This window comes from Colletes latitarsis, unplaced genomic scaffold, assembly GCF_051014445.1.
Source record: "Colletes latitarsis isolate SP2378_abdomen unplaced genomic scaffold, iyColLati1 scaffold0024, whole genome shotgun sequence".
Taxonomy (NCBI): domain Eukaryota; kingdom Metazoa; phylum Arthropoda; class Insecta; order Hymenoptera; family Colletidae; genus Colletes; species Colletes latitarsis.
Genome location: NW_027488374.1, coordinates 7917524 through 7934855, shown reverse-complemented (window position 1 = coordinate 7934855; position 17332 = coordinate 7917524).

Genomic DNA, 17332 nt, shown 5'->3' with positions numbered 1-17332 from the left:
ACCGAAACAGTCAATTAAACCTGGTTGCGATTAATATTTTAGAGGATAACGCCGGTTATGGCTGGGTTAGGTATTAGCCCACATCTGGCTCGTACTTTGGCATTTTTCGCATACTTGTTGGCCAGATCCTCGCCTTTTTCTGGTTTGGATCACGCATTAATGCGGTACCACACCGAAACAGTCAATTCAACCTGGTTGCGATTAATATTTAAGAGGATAACGCCGGTTATGTCTCGGTTAGGTCTGGGATTTGCCCTCATCTGGCTCGTACTTTCGTATTTTTCGCATACTTGTTGGCCAGATACAGGGCTTTTTCTGGCTTGTATCACGTAGTGATGCGGTACCACTCCGAAACAGTCAATTAAACCTGGTTGCGATTAATATTTTAGAGGATAACGACGGTTATGTCTGGGCTAGGTCTGGGGTTTGCCCTCATCTGGCTCGTACTTTCGTATTTTTCGCATACTTGTTGGCCAGATACAGGGCTTTTTCTGGCTTGTATCACGTAGTGATGCGGTACCACTCCGAAACAGTCAATTAAACCTGGTTGCGATTAATATCTTAGAGGACAACGCCGGATATTTCTGGGTTAGGTCTGGTATTTGCGCTCATCTGGCTCGTTCGTTCGCATTTTTCGCATACTTGTTGGCCAGATCCTGGCCTCCTTCTGGTTTGGATCCCGCACTAATGTGGTTCCATGCCGAAAGAGTCAATTAAACCTGGTTGCGATTTATATTTTAGAGAATAACGCCGGTTAAGTCTGGGTTAGGTCTGGTATTTGCCCTCATCTGGCTCGTACTTTGGCATTTTTCGCATACTTGTTGGCCAAATCCTCGCCTTTTTCTGGTTTGGATCACGCTGTAATGCGGTACCACACCGAAATAGTCAATTAAACCTGGTTGCGATTAATATTTTAGAGGATAACGCCGGTTATGTCTGGGCTAGGTCTGGGGTTTGCCCTCATCTGACCCGTGCCTTCGCATTTTTCGCATACTTGTTGGCAAGATCCTGGGCTTTTTCTGGTTTGGATCACGTAGTAATGCGGTACCACACCGAAGCAGTCAATTAAACCTGGATGCGATTAATATTTTAGAGGATAATGCCGGTTATGTCTCAGTCAGGTCTGGGATTTGCCCTCATCTGGCTCGTACTTTCGCAGTTTTCGCATACTTGTTGGCCAGATGCTGGCCTCTTTCTGGTTTGGATCCCGCACTAATGTGGTTCCACACCGAAACAGTCAATTAAACCTGGTTACGATTAATATTTAGGAGGATAACGCCGGTTATATCTCGGTTAGGTCTGGGATTTGCCCTCATCTGGCTCGTACTTTCGCATTTTTCGCATACTTGTTGGCCAGATCCGGGCCTTTCTCTGACTTGGACCACGTAGTAATGTAGTACCACACTGAAACAGTCTATTAAACCTGGTTGCGATTAATATTTTAGAGGATAACGCCAGTTATGTCACCGGTAGGTCTGGGATATGTCCTCATCTGGCTCGTTCTGTCGCATTTTTCGCATACTTGTTGGCCGGATCCTGGCCTCCTTCTGGTTTCGATCCCGCACTAATGTGGTTCCATGCCGAAAGAGTCAATTAAACCTGGTTGTGATTAATATTTTAGAGGATAACGCCGGTTATGTCTGGGTTAGGTCTGGTATTTGCCCTCATCTGGCTCGTACCTTCGCATTTTTCGCATACTTGTTGGCCAGATCTGGGGTTTTTTGTGGATTGAATCCCGTCGTAATGTGGTTCCACAGCGAAACAGTCAATTAAACCTATTTGCGATTAATAGTTTAGAGGATAACGCCGGTGATGTCTGGGTTAGGTCTGGTATATGCCTTCATCTGGCTCGTACTGTCGCATTTTTCGCATACCTGTTGGCCAGATCTTGGGTTTTCTGTGGATTGGATCCCGTCGTAATGTGGTTCCACACCGAAACGGTCACTTAAACCTGGTTGCAATTAATATTTTAGAGGATAACGCCGGTTATGTCTAGGTTAGGTGTGGGATTTGCCCTCATCAGGCTCGTACTTTCGCAGTTTTCGCATACTTGTTTGCCAGATCCTGGGTTTTTTCTGGTTTGGATCCCGTAGTAATGTGGTTCCACACCGAAACAGTCAATTAAACCTGGTTGCGATTAATATTTTACAGGATAACGCCGGTTATGTCTCGGTTAGGACTGGGATTTGCCCTCATCTGGCTCGTACTTTGGCATTTTTCGCAAACTTGTTGGCCAAATCCTCGCCTTTTTCTGGTTTGGATCACGCTGTAATGCGGTACCACACCGAAATAGTCAATTAAACCTGGTTGCGATTAATATTTTAGAGGATAACGCCGGTTATGTCTGGGCTAGGTCTGGGGTTTGCCCTCATCTGACCCGTGCCTTCGCAGTTTTCGCATACTTGTTGGCCAGATGCTGGCCTCTTTCTGGTTTGGATCCCGCACTAATGTGGTTCCACACCGAAACAGTCAATTAAACCTGGTTGCGATTAATATGTAGGAGGATAACGCCGGTTATATCTCGGTTAGGTCTGGGATTTGCCCTCATCTGGCTCGTACTTTCGCATTTTTCGCATACTTGTTGGCCAGATCCGGGCCTTTCTCTGACTTGGACCACGTAGTAATGTGGTACCACACTGAAACAGTCTATCAAACCTGGTTGCGATTAATATTTTAGAGGATAACGCCAGTTATGTCACCGGTAGGTCTGGGATATGTCCTCATCTGGCTCGTTCTGTCGCATTTTTCGCATACTTGTTGGCCGGATCCTGGCCTCCTTCTGGTTTCGATCCCGCACTAATGTGGTTCCATGCCGAAAGAGTCAATTAAACCTGGTTGTGATTAATATTTTAGAGGATAACGCCGGTTATGTCTGGGTTAGGTCTGGTATTTGCCCTCATCTGGCTCGTACTTTCGCATTTTTCGCATACTTGTTGGCCAGATCTGGGGTTTTTTGTGGATTGAATCCCGTCGTAATGTGGTTCCACAGCGAAACAGTCAATTAAACCTATTTGCGATTAATATTTTAGAGGATAACGCCGGTGATGTCTGGGTTAGGTCTGGTATATGCCTTCATCTGGCTCGTACTGTCGCATTTTTCGCATACCTGTTGGCCAGATCTTGGGTTTTCTGTGGATTGGATCCCGTCGTAATGTGGTTCCGCACCGAAACGGTCACTTAAACCTGGTTGCAATTAATATTTTAGAGGATAACGCCGGTTATGTCTAGGTTAGGTGTGGGATTTGCCCTCATCTGGCTCGTACTTTCGCAGTTTTCGCATACTTGTTGGCCAGATCCTGGGTTTTTTCTGGTTTGGATCCCGTAGTAATGTGGTTCCACACCGAAACAGTCAATTAAACCTGGTTGCGATTAATATTTTACAGGATAACGCCGGTTATGTCTCGGTTAGGACTGGGATTTGCCCTCATCTGTCTCGTACTTTCGCGTTTTTCGCAAACTTGTTGGCCAGATCCTGGGTTTTTTTCTGGTTTGGATCCCGTCGTAATGTGGTTCCACACCGAAACAGTCAATTAAACCTGGTTGCGATTAATATTTTACAGGATAACGCCGGGTATGTCTCGGTTAGGACTGGGATTTGCCCTCATCTGTCTCGTACTTTCGCGTTTTTCGCATACTTGTTGGCCAGATCCTGGGTTTTTTTCTGGTTTGGATCCCGTCGTAATGTGGTTCCACACCGAAACTGTCAATAAAAGCTTGTTCCGATTAGTATTTTAGAGGATAATGCTGGTTACGACTGGGTTAGTCATGGTATTTGCAATCATCTGTCTCGTACTTTCGCGTTTTTCGCATACTTGTTGGCCAGATCCTGGGTTTTTTTCTGGTTTGGATCCCGTAGTAATGTGGTTCCACACCGAAACAGTCAATTAAACCTGGTTGCGATTAATATTTTACAGGATAACGCCGGTTATGTCTCGGTTAGGACTGGGATTTGCCCTCATCTGTCTCGTACTTTCGCGTTCTTCGCATACTTGTTGGCCAGATCCTGGGTTTTTTTCTGGTTTGGATCCCGTCGTAATGTGGTTCCACACCGAAACTGTCAATAAAAGCTTGTTCCGATTAGTATTTTAGAGGATAATGCTGGTTACGACTGGGTTAGTCATGGTATTTGCAATCATCTGGCACATACTTTCGCAATTTTCGCATACTTGTTGGCCAGATTTTGGGTTTTCTGTGGATTGGATCCCGTCGTAATGCGGTACCGCACCGAAATAGTCAATGAAACCTGGTTGCGAGTAATATTTTAGAGGATAACGCCGGTTATGTCTGGGTTAGGTCTGGGGTTTGCCCTCATCTGGCTCGTACCTTCGCATTTTTCGCATACTTCTTGACCTGATCCTGGCCTTTTTCTGGTTTGGAACACGTAGTAATGCGGTACCACACCGAAACAGTCAATTAAACCTGGTTGCGATTAATATTTTGGTGGATAACGCCGGTTATGTCTTGGTTAGCACTGGTATTTGCAATCATCTGGCTCATACTTTCGCGTTCTTCGCATACTTGTTGGCCAGATCCTGGCCTCTTTCTGGTTTGGATCCCGCACTAATGTGGTTCCACACCGAAACAGTCAATTCAACCTGGTTGCGATTAATATTTAAGAGTATAACGCCGGTTATGTCTCGGTTAGGTCTGGGATTTGCCCTCATCTGGCTCGTACTTTCGCATTTTTCGCATACTTGTTGGCCAGATCCTGGCCTTTTACTGGCTTGGATCACGTAGCAATGTGGTATCACACTGAAACATTCAATAAAAGCTTGTCCCGATTAGTATTTTAGAGGATAATGCTGGTTACGACTGTGTTAGTCATGGTATTTGCAATCATCTGGCACATACTTTCGCATTTCTCGCTTACTTGTTGGCCAGATACAGGGCTTTTTCTGGCTTGTATCACGTAGTAATGCGGTACCACACCGAAAGAGTCAATTAAACCTGGTTGCGATTAATAATTTAGAGGATAACGCCCGGTTACGTCTCGGTTAGGTCTGTGATTTGCCCGCATCTGGCTCGTACGTTCGCATTTTTCGCTGACTTGTTGGCCAGATCCTGGCTTTTTTCTGGTTTGGATTACGTAGTAATGCGGTACCACACCGAAACAGTCAATTAATCCTGGTTGCGAGTAATATTTTAGAGGATAACGCCGGTTATGTCTCGGTCAGGTCTGGTAATTGCCCTGATCTAGCTCGTACTTTCGCATTTTTCGCTAACTTGATGGCCAGATCCTCGGCTTTTTCTGGTTTGGATCACGTAGTAATGTGGTACCACACAGAAACAGTCAATTAAACCTGGTTGCGATTAATAATTTAGAGGATATCGCCGGTTACGTCTTGGTTAGGTCTGGGATTTGCCCGCATCTGGCTCGTACTTTCTCTTTTTTCGCATACTTGTTGGCCAGGTCCTGGCCTTTTTCTGGTTTGGATAACGTAGTAATGCGGTACCACACCGAAACAGTCAATAAAAGCTTGTTCCGATTAGTATTTTAGAGGATAACGCTGGTTATGACTGGGTTAGTTATGGTATTTGCAATCATCTGGCTCATACTGTCGCGTTTTTCGCATACTTGTTGGCCAGATCCTGGGCTTTTTCTGGTTTGGGTCACGTAGTAATGTGGTACCACACAGAAACAGTCAATAAAAGCTTGTTCCGATTAATATTTTAGATGACAACGCCGGTTATGTCTGGGTTAGGTCTGGTATTTGCCCTCATCTGGCTCGTACTTTGGCATTTTTCGCATACTTGTTGGCCAGATCCTGGCCTTCTTCTGGTTTGGATCACGTAGTAATGCGGTACCACACCGAAACAGTCAATTAAACCTGGTTGCGATTAATATTTTGATGGATTACGCCGGTTATGACTTGATTATCACTGGGATTTGCCCCCATCTGGCTCGTACTTTCGCATTTTTCTTATACTTGTTGGCCAGGTCCTGACTTTTTCCTGGCTTGGACCACGTAGTAATGTGGTACCACACTGAAACAGTCAATAAAAGCTTGTTCCGATTAATATTCTAGAGGACAACGCCGGTTATGTCTGGGTTAGGTCTGATATTTGCCCTCATCTGGCTCGTACTTTGGCATTTTTCGCATACTTCTTGGCCAGATCCTGGGTTTTTTCAGGTTGGGATCCCGTAGTAATGTGGTTCCACACCGAAACAGTCAATTCAACCTGGTTGCGATTAATATTTTCGAGGCCATCGCCGGTTATGTCTCGGTTAGGTCTGGGAATTGCCCTCATCTGGCTCATACTTTCGCATTTTTCGTATACTTGTTGGCCAGATCCTGGCCTCCTTCTGGTTTGGATCCCGCACTAATGTAGTTCCATGCCGAAACAGTCAATTAAACCTGGTTGCGATTAATATTTTATAGAATAACGCCGGTTATGTCTGTTGTTAGGTCTGGTATTTGCCCTCATCTGGCTCGTACTTTCGCATTTTTCGCATACTTGTTGGCCAGATCCTCGCCTTTTTCTGGTTTGGATCACGCTGTAATGCGGTACCACACCGAAATAGTCAATTAAACCTGGTTGCGATTAATATTTTAGAGGATAACGCCGGTTATGTCTGGGCTAGGTCTGGGATTTGCCCTCATCTGGCTCGTACTTTCGCAGTTTTCGCATACTTGTTGGCCAGATGCTGGCCTCTTTCTGGTTTCGATCCCGCACTAATGTGGTTCCACACCGAAATAGTCAATGAAACCTGGTTGCGAGTAATATTTTAGAGGATAACGCCGGTTATGTCTGGGTTAGGTCTGGTATTTGCCCTCATCTGTCTCGTACTTTCGCATTTTTCGCATACTTGTTGGCCAGATCTTGTGTTTTTTGTGGATTGGATCCCGTCGTAATGTGGTTCCACACCGAAACAGTCAATTAAACCTGGTTGCGATTAATATTTTAGAGGATAACACCGGTGATTTCTGGGTTAGGTCTGGTATTTGCCCTCAGCTGGCTCGTACTTTCGCATTTTTCGCATACTTGTTGGCCAGATCTTGGGTTTTTTGTGATTTGGATCCCGTCGTAATGTGGTTCCACACCGAAAAAGTCAATTAAACATGGTTGCGATTAATATTTTAGAGGATAACGCCGGTGATGTCTGGGTTAGGTCTGGTATTTGCCCTCATCTGGCTCGTACTTTCGCGTTCTTCGCACACTTCTTGGCCAGATCCTGGCCTTTTTCTGGTTTGGATCACGTAGTAATATGGTACCACACTGAAACAGTCAATAGAAGCTGGTTCCGATTAGTATTTTCGAGGATAACTCCGGTAATGTCTCGGTTAGGTCTGGGATTTGCCCTTATCTGGCTCGTATTTTCGCATTTTTCGCATAGTTGGTGGCCAGATCCAGGGTTTTTTCTGGTTTGGGTCCCGTAGTAATGTGGTTCCACACAGAAACAGTCAATTAAACCTGGTTGCTATTAATATTTTCGAGGACAACGCAGGTTATGTCTGGATTAGTTCTTGTATTTGCAATCATCTGGCTCATACTTTCGCGTTTTTCGCATAGTTGTTGGCCAGATCCTGGGTTTTTTCTGGTTTGGATCCCGTAGTAATGTGGTACCGCACTGAAACAGTCAATAAAAGATGGTTCCCATTAGTATTCTAGACGATTACGCTGGATATGTCTGGGTTAGTTCTGGTATTTGCAATCATCTGGCTCCTACATTCGCGTTTTTCGCATACTTGTTGGCCAGATCCTGGGTTTTTTCAAGTTTGGATCCCGTAGTAATGTGGTTCCACACCGAAACGGCCAATTAAACCCGGCAGCGATTAATATTTTAGAGGATAACGCTGGTTATGTCTGGGTTAGTTCTGGTATTTGCAATCATCTCGCTCATACTTTCGCGGTTTTCGCATACTTGTTGGCCAGATCCTGGGTTTTTTCAGGTTTGGATCTCGTAGTAATGTGGTTCCACACCGAAACAGTCAATTAAACTGGTTGCAATTAATATTTTAGAGGATAACGCCGGTAATGTCTCGGTTAGGTCTGGGATTTGCCCTTATCTGGCTCGTACTTTCGCGTTTTTCGCATAGTTGTTGGCCAGATCCTGGGTTTTTTCTGGTTTGGATCCCGTACTAATGTGGTTCCACACCGAAACAGTCAATTAAACCTGGTTGCGATTAATATTTTACAGGATAACGCCGGTTATGTCTCGGTTAGGTCTGGGATTTGCCCTCATCTGTCTCGTACTTTCGCGTTTTTCGCATACTTGTTGGCCAGATCCTCGGTTTTTCCTGGTTTGGATCCCGTAGTAATGTTGTTCCACACAGATACAGTCAATTAAACCTGGTTGCGATTAATATTTTCGCGGATAACGCCGGTTATGTCTAGGTTAGGTCTGGTGTTTGACCTCATCTGGCTCGTACTTTCGGGTTTTTCGCATACTTCTTGGCCAGATCCTGGGTTTTTTCTGGTTTGGGTCCCGTAGTAATGTGGCACCGCACTGAAACAGTCAATAAAAGATGGTTCCCATTAGTATTTTAGAGGATAACGCTGGTTATGTCTGTGTTAGTTCTGGTATTTGCAATCATCTGGCTCATACTATCGCTTTATTCGTATACATGTTGGCCAGATCCTCGGCTTTTTCTGGTTTGCATAACGTAGTAATGTGGTACCACACTGAAGCAGCCAATAAAAGTTGGTTTCGATTAGTATTCTAGAGGATTACGCTGGATATGTCTGGGTTAGTTCTGGTATTTGCAATCATCTGGCTCCTACATTCACGTTTTTCGCATACTTGTTGGCCAGATCCTGGGTTTTTTCAAGTTTGGATCCCGTAGTAATGTGGCTCCACACCGAAACGGTCAATTAAACCCGGCAGCGATTAATATTTTAGAGGATAACGCCGGTGATGTCTGGGTTAGGTCTGGTATTCGCCCTCATCTGGCTCGTACTGTGGCATTTTTCGCATACTTGTTGGCCAGATCTTGGGTTTTTTGTGAATTGGATCCCGTCGTAATGTGGTTCCACACCGAAACAGTCAATTAAACCTGGTTGCGATTAATATTTTAGAGGATATCGCTGGTTATGTCTCGGTTAGGTCTGGGATTTGCCCTCATCTGGCTCGTACTTTCGCGTTTTCCGCATAGTTGTTGGCCAGATCCTGGGTTTTTTCTGGTTTGGATCACGTAGCAATGTGGCTCCACACTGGAACAGTCAATAAAAGCTGGCTCCGATTAGAATTTTAGAGGATAACGCTGGTTATGTCTGTGTTAGTTCCGGTATTTGCCCTCATCTGGCTCGTACTGTCGCGTTTTTCGCATAGTTCTTGGGCAGATCCTGGGTTTTTTCTGGTTTGGATCACGTAGTAATGCGGTACCACACCGAAACTGTCAATTCAACCTGGTTGCGATTAATATTTTAGAGGATAACGCTGGTTATGTCTGGGTTAGTTCTGGTATTTGCAATCATCTGGCTCATACTTTCGCGGTTTTCGCATACTTGTTGGCCAGATCCTGGGTTTTTTCAGGTTTGGATCCCGTAGTAATGTGGTTCCACACCGAAACGGTCAATTAAACCCGGCAGCGATTAATATTTTGGAGGATAACGCCGGTGTTGTCTGGGTTAGGTCTGGTATTTGCCCTCATCTGGCCCGTACATTGGCATTTCTCGCATACTCGTTGGCCAAATTTTTGGTTTTTTCTGGATTGGATCCCGTCGTAATGTGGTTCCACACCGAAACAGTCAATTAAACCTGGTTGCGATTAATATTTTAGAGGATAACGCCGGTTATGTCTAGGTTAGGTCTGGTATTTGCCCTCATCTGGCTCGTACTTACGCGTTTTTCGCATACTTCTTGGCCAGATCCTGGGTTTTTTCTGGTTTGGATCCCGTAGTAATGAGGTTCCACACCGATACAGTCAATTAAACCTGGTTGCGATTAATATCTTAGAGGAGATCGCCGGTTATGTCTGGGTTAGTTCTGGTATTTGCAGTCATCTTGCTCATACTTTCGCGTTTTTCGCATACTTGCTGGCCAGATCCTGCGTTTTATCTGGTTTGTATCCCGTTGTAATGTGATTCCACAACGGAGCAGTCAATTAAACCTGTTTGCGAATAATATTTTCGAGGCTATCGCCGGTTATGTCTCGGTTGGGTCTGGTAATTGCCCTCATCTGGCTCATACTTTCGCATTTTTCGCATACTTGTTGGCCAGATCCTGGGTTTTTTCTGGTTTGGGTCCCGTAGTAATGTGGTACCGCACTGAAACAGTCAATAAAAGATGGTTCCCAATAGTATTTTAGAGGATAACGCTGGTTATGTCTGTGTTAGTTCTGGTATTTGCAATCATCTGGCTCATACTATCGCTTTATTCGTATACATGTTGGCCAGATCCTCGGCTTTTTCTGGTTTGCATAACGTAGTAATGTGGTACCACACTGAAGCAGCCAATAAAAGCTGGTTTCGATTAGTATTCTAGAGGATTACGCTGGATATGTCTGGGTTAGTTCTGGTATTTGCAATCATCTGGCTCCTACATTCGCGTTTTTCGCATACTTGTTGGCCAGATCCTGGGATTTTTCAAGTTTGGATCCCGTAGTAATGTGGTTCCACACCGAAACGGTCAATTAAACCCGGCAGCGAATAATATTTTAGAGGATAACGCCGGTGATGTCTGGGTTAGGTCTGGTATTCGCCCTCATCTGGCTCGTACTGTGGCATTTTTCGCATACTTGTTGGCCAGATCTTGGGTTCTTTGTGAATTGGATCCCGTCGTAATGTGGTTCCACACCGAAACAGTCAATTAAACCTGGTTGCGATTAATATTTTAGAGGATAACGCCGGTGATGTCTGGGTTAGGTCTGGTATTTGCCCTCATCTGGCTCGTACTGTCGCATTTTTCGCATTCGTGTTGGCCAGATCTTGGGTTTTTTGTGGATTGGACCCCGTCGTAATGTGTTTCCACACAGAAACACTCAATTAAACCTGGTTGCGATTAATATTTTAGAGGATATCGCTGGTTATGTCTCGGTTAGGTCTGGGATTTGCCCTCATCTGGCTCGTACTTTCGCGTTTTCCGCATAGTTGTTGGCCAGATCCTGGGTTTTTTCTGGTTTGGATCACGTAGCAATGTGGCTCCACACTGGAACAGTCAATAAAAGCTGGCTCCGATTAGAATTTTAGAGGATAACGCTGGTTATGTCTGTGTTAGTTCCGGTATTTGCCCTCATCTGGCTCGTACTGTCGCGTTTTTCGCATAGTTCTTGGGCAGATCCTGGGTTTTTTCTGGTTTGGATCACGTAGTAATGCGGTACCACACCGAAACTGTCAATTCAACCTGGTTGCGATTAATATTTTAGAGGATAACGCTGGTTATGTCTGGGTTAGTTCTGGTATTTGCAATCATCTGGCTCATACTTTCGCGGTTTTCGCATACTTGTTGGCCAGATCCTGGGTTTTTTCAGGTTTGGATCCCGTAGTAATGTGGTTCCACACCGAAACGGTCAATTAAACCCGGCAGCGATTAATATTTTGGAGGATAACGCCGGTGTTGTCTGGGTTAGGTCTGGTATTTGCCCTCATCTGGCCCGTACATTGGCATTTCTCGCATACTCGTTGGCCAAATTTTTGGTTTTTTCTGGATTGGATCCCGTCGTAATGTGGTTCCACACCGAAACAGTCAATTAAACCTGGTTGCGATTAATATTTTAGAGGATAACGCCGGTTATGTCTAGGTTAGGTCTGGTATTTGCCCTCATCTGGCTCGTACTTACGCGTTTTTCGCATACTTCTTGGCCAGATCCTGGGTTTTTTCTGGTTTGGATCCCGTAGTAATGAGGTTCCACACCGATACAGTCAATTAAACCTGGTTGCGATTAATATCTTAGAGGAGATCGCCGGTTATGTCTGGGTTAGTTCTGGTATTTGCAGTCATCTTGCTCATACTTTCGCGTTTTTCGCATACTTGCTGGCCAGATCCTGCGTTTTATCTGGTTTGTATCCCGTTGTAATGTGATTCCACAACGGAGCAGTCAATTAAACCTGTTTGCGAATAATATTTTCGAGGCTATCGCCGGTTATGTCTCGGTTGGGTCTGGTAATTGCCCTCATCTGGCTCATACTTTCGCATTTTTCGCATACTTGTTGGCCAGATCCTGGGTTTTTTCTGGTTTGGGTCCCGTAGTAATGTGGTACCGCACTGAAACAGTCAATAAAAGATGGTTCCCAATAGTATTTTAGAGGATAACGCTGGTTATGTCTGTGTTAGTTCTGGTATTTGCAATCATCTGGCTCATACTATCGCTTTATTCGTATACATGTTGGCCAGATCCTCGGCTTTTTCTGGTTTGCATAACGTAGTAATGTGGTACCACACTGAAGCAGCCAATAAAAGCTGGTTTCGATTAGTATTCTAGAGGATTACGCTGGATATGTCTGGGTTAGTTCTGGTATTTGCAATCATCTGGCTCCTACATTCGCGTTTTTCGCATACTTGTTGGCCAGATCCTGGGATTTTTCAAGTTTGGATCCCGTAGTAATGTGGTTCCACACCGAAACGGTCAATTAAACCCGGCAGCGAATAATATTTTAGAGGATAACGCCGGTGATGTCTGGGTTAGGTCTGGTATTCGCCCTCATCTGGCTCGTACTGTGGCATTTTTCGCATACTTGTTGGCCAGATCTTGGGTTCTTTGTGAATTGGATCCCGTCGTAATGTGGTTCCACACCGAAACAGTCAATTAAACCTGGTTGCGATTAATATTTTAGAGGATAACGCCGGTGATGTCTGGGTTAGGTCTGGTATTTGCCCTCATCTGGCTCGTACTGTCGCATTTTTCGCATTCGTGTTGGCCAGATCTTGGGTTTTTTGTGGATTGGACCCCGTCGTAATGTGTTTCCACACAGAAACACTCAATTAAACCTGGTTGCGATTAATATTTTAGAGGATATCGCTGGTTATGTCTCGGTTAGGTCTGGGATTTGCCCTCATCTGGCTCGTACTTTCGCGTTTTCCGCATAGTTGTTGGCCAGATCCTGGGTTTTTTCTGGTTTGGATCACGTAGCAATGTGGCTCCACACTGAAACAGTCAATAAAAGCTGGTTCCGATTAGTATTTTAGAGGATAACGCTGGTTATGTCTGGGTTAGTTCTGGTATTTGCAATCATCTGGCTGATACTTTCGCGTTTTTCGCATACTAGTTGGCCAGATCCTGGGTTTTTTCTGGTTGAGATCCCGTATTAATGTGGTTCCACACCGAAGTTGTCAATTAAACACGTTTGCGATTAATATTTTCGAGGCCATCGCCGGTTATGTCTCGGATAGTTCTGGGAATTGCCCTCATCTGGCTCATACTTTCGCATTTTTCGCATACTTGTTGGCCAGATCCTGGGTTTTTTCAGGTTTGGATCCCGTAGTAATGTGGTTCCACACCGAAACGGTCAATTAAACCTGGTTGCGATTAACATTTTAGAGGATAACGCCGGTGATGTCGGGGTTAGGTCTGGTATTTGCCCTCATCTGGCTCGTACTTTGGCATTTTTCGCATACTTGTTGGCCAGATCTTGGGTTTTTTGTGGATTGGATCCTGTCGTAATGTGGTTCCACACCGAAACAGTCAATTAAACCTGGTTGCGATTAATATTTTAGAGGATATCGCCGGATATGTCTAGGTTAGGTCTGGGATTTGCCCTCATCTGGCTCGTACTTTCGCGTTTTCCGCATAGTTGTTGGCCAGATCCTGGGTTTTTTCTGGTTTGGATCACGTAGCAATGTGGTTCCACACTGGAACAGTCAGTAAAAGCTGGTTCCGATTAGTATTTTAGAGGATAACGCTGGTTATGTCTGGGTTAGTTCTGGAATTTGCAATCATGTGGCTCATACTTTCGCTTTTTTCGTATACATGTTGGCCAGATCCTGGGCTTTCTCTGGTTTGCATAACGTAGTAATGTGGTACCACACTGAAACAGCCAATAAAAGCTGGTTCCGATTAGAATTTTAGAGGATAACGCTGGTTACGTCTGTGTTAGTTCCGGTATTTGCCCTCATCTGGCTGGTACTTTCGCGTTTTTCGCATAGTTCTTGGGCAGATCCTGGGTTTTTTCTGGTTTGGATCACGTAGTAATGCGGTACCACACCGAAACAGTCAATTCAACCTGGTTGCGATTAATATTTTAGAGGATAACTCTGGTTATGTCTAGGTTAGTTCTGGTATTTGCTATCATCTGGCTCATACTTTCGCGGTTTTCGCATACCTGTTGGCCAGATCTTGGCCTTTTTCTTGTTTGGATCACGTAGTAATGTGTTACCACACTGAAACAGTCAATTTAACCTGGTTGCGATTAATATTTTAGGGGATAACGCCGGTGATGGCTTGGTTAGTTCTGGTATTTGCCCTCATCTGGCTCGTACTGTCGCATTTTACGAATACTTTTTGGCCAGATCTTGGGTTTTTTGTGGATTGGATCCCGTCGTAATGTGGTTCCACACCGAAGCAGTCAATTAAACCTGGTTGCGATTAATATTTTAGAGGATAACGCTGGTTATGTCTGGGTTAGTTCTGGTATTTGCAATCATCTGGCTTATACTTTCGCAATTTTCACATACTTGTTGGCCAGATCTTGGCCTTTTTCTTGTTTGGATAACGTAGAAATGTGTTACCACAGTGAAACAGTCAATAGAAGCTGTTTCCGAATAGTATTTTAGAGGATAACGCTGGTTATGTCTGGGTTAGTTCTGGTATTTGGAATCATCTGGCACATACTTTCGCGGTTTTCGCATACTTGTTGGCCAGATCCTGGGTTTTTTCTGGTTTGGATCACGTAGTAATGTGGTACCACACTAGAACAGTCAATAAAAGCTGGTTCCGATTAACATTTTAGAGGATAACGCTGGTTATGCCTGTGTTAGTTCTGGTATTTGCCCTCATCTGGCTCGTACTTTGGCATTTTTCGCATACTTGTTGGCCAGATCCTGGCCTTTTTCTTGTTTGGATCACGTAGTAATGTGGTACCACACTGAAACAGTCAATAGAAGCTGGTTCCGATTAGTATTTTAGAGGATAACGCTGGTTATGTCTGGGTTAGTTCTGGTTTTTGCAATCATCTGGCTCCTACATTCGCGTTTTTCGCATACTTGTTGGCCAGATCCTGGGTTATTTCAGGTTTGGATCCCGTAGTAATGTGGTTCCACACCGAAACGGTCAATTAAACCAGGCAGCGATTAATATTTTAGAGGATAACGCCGGTGATGTCTGGGTTAGGTCTGGTATTTGCCCTCATCTGGCTCGTACTATCGCGTTTTTCGCATACTCGTTGGCCAGATCTTGGGTTTTTTGTGGATTGGATCCCGTCGTAATGTGTTTCCACACAGAAACAGTCAATTAAACCTGGTTGCGATAAATATTTTAGAGGATAACGCCGGTTATGTCTAGGTTAGGTCTGGTATTTGCCCTCATCTGGCTCGTACTTTCGCGTTTTTCGCATAGTTCTTGGGCAGATCCTGGGTTTTTTCTGGTTTGGATCACGTAGTAATGTGGTACCACACTGAAACAGACAATAAAAGCTGGTTCCGATTAGTATTTTAGAGGATAGCGCTGGTTATGCCTGTGTTAGATCTGGTATTTGCCCTCATCTGGCTCATACTTTTGCGTTTTTCGCATACTTGTTGGCCAGATCCTGGGTTTTTTCAGGTTTGGATCGCGTAGTAATGTGGTTCCACACCGAAACGGTCAATTAAACCTGGTTGCGATTAACATTTTAGAGGATAACGCCGGTGATGTCTGGGTTAGGTCTGGTATTTGCCCTCATCTGGCTCGTACTTTCGCATTTTTCGCATACTTGTTGGCCAGATCCTGGCCTTTTTCTTGTTTGGATCACGTAGTATTGTGGTACCACACTGAGACAGTCAATAGAAGCTGGTTCCGATTAGTATTTTAGAGGATAACGCTGGTTATGTCTGGGTTAGTTCTGGTATTTGCAATCATCTGGCTCCTACATTCGCGTTTTTCGCATACTTGTTGGCCAGATCTTGGGTTTTTTGTGGATTGGATCCCGTCGTAGTGTGGTTCCACACCGAAACGGTCAATTAAACACGGCAGTGATTAATATTTTAGAGGATAACGCCGGTAATGTCTGGGTTAGGTCTGGTATTTGCCCTCATCTGGCTCGTACTTTGGCATTTTTCGCATACTTGTTGGCCAGATCTTGGGTTTTTTGTGGATTGGATCCCGTCGTAATGTGGTTCCACACCGAAACAGTCAATTAAACCTGGTTGCGATTAATATTTTAGAGGATAACGCCGGTGATGTCTGGGTTAGGTCTGGTATTTGCCCTCATCTGGCTCATACTGTCGCATTTTTCGCATACTTGTTGGCCAGATCTTGGGTTTTTTGTAGATTGGACCCCGTCGTAATGTGTTTCCACACTGGAACAGTCAATAAAAGCTGGTTCCGATTAGTATTTTAGAGGATAACGCTGGTTATGTCTGGGTTAGTTCCGGTATTTGGAATCATCAGGCACATACTTTCGCTTTTTTCGCATACTTGTTGGCCAGATCCTGGCCTTTTTCTGGTTTGGATCACGTAGTAATGTGGTACCACACTGAAACAGTCAATAGAAGCTGGTTCCGATTAGTATTTTAGAGGATAACGCTGGTTATGTCTGGGTTAGTTCTGGTTTTTGCAATCATCTGGCTCCTACATTCGCGTTTTTCGCATACTTGTTGGCCAGATCCTGGGTTTTTTCTGGTTTGGATCACGTAGTAATGTGGTACCACACTGAAACAGACAATAAAAGCTGGTTCCGATTAGTATTTTAGAGGATAGCGCTGGTTATGCCTGTGTTAGATCTGGTATTTGCCCTCATCTGGCTCATACTTTCGCGTTTTTCGCATACTTGTTGGCCAGATCCTGGGTTTTTTCAGGTTTGGATCGCGTAGTAATGTGGTTCCACACCGAAACGGTCAATTAAACCTGGTTGCGATTAACATTTTAGAGGATAACGCCGGTGATGTCTGGGTTAGGTCTGTTATTTGCCCTCATCTGGCTCGTACTTTCGCATTTTTCGCATACTTGTTGGCCAGATCCTGGCCTTTTTCTTGTTTGGATCACGTACTATTGTGGTACCACACTGAGACAGTCAATAGAAGCTGGTTCCGATTAGTATTTTAGAGGATAACGCTGGTTATGTCTGGGTTAGTTCTGGTATTTGCAATCATCTGGCTCCTACATTCGCGTTTTTCGCATACTTGTTGGCCAGATCTTGGGTTTTTTGTGGATTGGATCCCGTCGTAGTGTGGTTCCACACCGAAACAGTCAATTAAACCTGGTTGCGATTAATATTTTAGAGGATATCGCCGGTGATGTCTGGGTTAGTTCTGGTATTTGCC